The sequence below is a fragment of the Myotis davidii genome, unplaced genomic scaffold (assembly GCF_000327345.1).
Source record: "Myotis davidii unplaced genomic scaffold, ASM32734v1 scaffold246, whole genome shotgun sequence".
Lineage (NCBI taxonomy): Eukaryota > Metazoa > Chordata > Mammalia > Chiroptera > Vespertilionidae > Myotis > Myotis davidii.
Window position 1 is genome coordinate 973,574 of NW_006296542.1, and position 1,478 is coordinate 975,051.

Genomic DNA, 1,478 nt, shown 5'->3' on the forward strand with positions numbered 1-1,478 from the left:
AAACCAGCACAGCGAGTGTGTGGGCGGTGGGGGGACAGAAAGAGGGGGTTGCTGTCAAGTCAGTTTAACTGGAATCCTCTCTGGCTCACAGCCGTGGGGAGCGATGGAGGGAAGGGGTGATGGTGCTTTTGTTGCTGCTGGGTCTGCAGGGGCAGGAGAAGGCCCCCCTCCCGGAGCCACAGGGCTGTGCTCCCCGAGGCCTCCTCAGAGGGGCTGAGGTTAAAGGTGTGACCAAGGTGCGGAGGGGGCTTGTCCAGGCCGGAGCACCAGGCTGCTGACAGCCCCGGGACTGCACTGACTCTAAGCAGGAGCCTTGGAGAAGCCAGCTGCAGCGGGAGATGAGGCCCTCATGGGAGCAGGGGGAGGGGGCTGGGATAAAATGCACTCCGTTTCTGTAAACTAGCACAAGAGGAAAACGAGAAAGAGTCTAATGGGAACTTCTTGAAGTTAGGGGTCTAGCTTAATACAATTTCTTCAAAATCTCTGGACCTTTTCTAAACCTGTCTTGAGGGGAGGCACTGAGTACCACTCATTTCTAGAACATCCACGCCAGCCACCCGCACACACCCTCGGGGACTGTGGAGGGGCAGCACCCCCTAGAGGCAGGTCAGCGGAAGGCCTAGGTGAGTCAGCCCTGGGGCCCAGGCCCCCTTGAGGTAGGCCAAGCTGCACCTGGGCCAGGTAGGGAGGGTGGGAACCTTGGGGGAGGGACAGTCCGTCCAAGGAATAAATAACTGCAAGGGAGGGAGAGAACGCTGAGGACTTCCCTTGCATTGAGCAAGGGCCCAAGTGGAACCGCAGGATGGAACATGAGCGCTAGAGGGGCCTTGGCGGGTGTACAGCCTGTGGGGGCCGAGAGTGGAAGGCGCGGCAAGGTCAGACAGCAACCAGGAGCAGACTGCATCCTCACCTGGGCCCCCAAGGTTCCCACCATTGCTCCCCCATCATGGAACGGGTCCCCCCTCCCCCACCGCATTCCCAACTCAGGGCCACTGTAGCTCTGTGCCCTTCAGGCCCAGAGGAGAGAGAGACCATGCACAGGGCCCCTGGCTCTTCAAGTTGGGAGTCCTTGACCTTGGAAAATCAGCCCCAGGGTGGTGAAGAGGAGGGGCCATCTGTGTCCCGCATCAGCCACCAGGTGTCACTGATGTGTCTGTCTTAGGGGGAGGCCAATGTGCATACATGGAAGAAGCTTCTGGAAGATCTCTGGGTGCCTGCCCCTTCTCTCGGGTTTCTCAGGAACCTCTCTGGGGTGAAAAGGATGGGTTGTCCCCACTGACAGAGAACAGATGGCAGGGCGGTGGTGGCTCTGCGCCCGACACTGGGACACGGTGATCCCCAGGCATTAGGCCTCTTGTTCAGAGTGGCCAAGGGGGCTGCAGGACCCCTTTGCACCCCACAGGCACATCCCAGGGCTCTGACTCCCACCCCACCCCCCCTGGCTGATTCCCAGTTCCCCAGCCAGTCTTCTCCTGGAC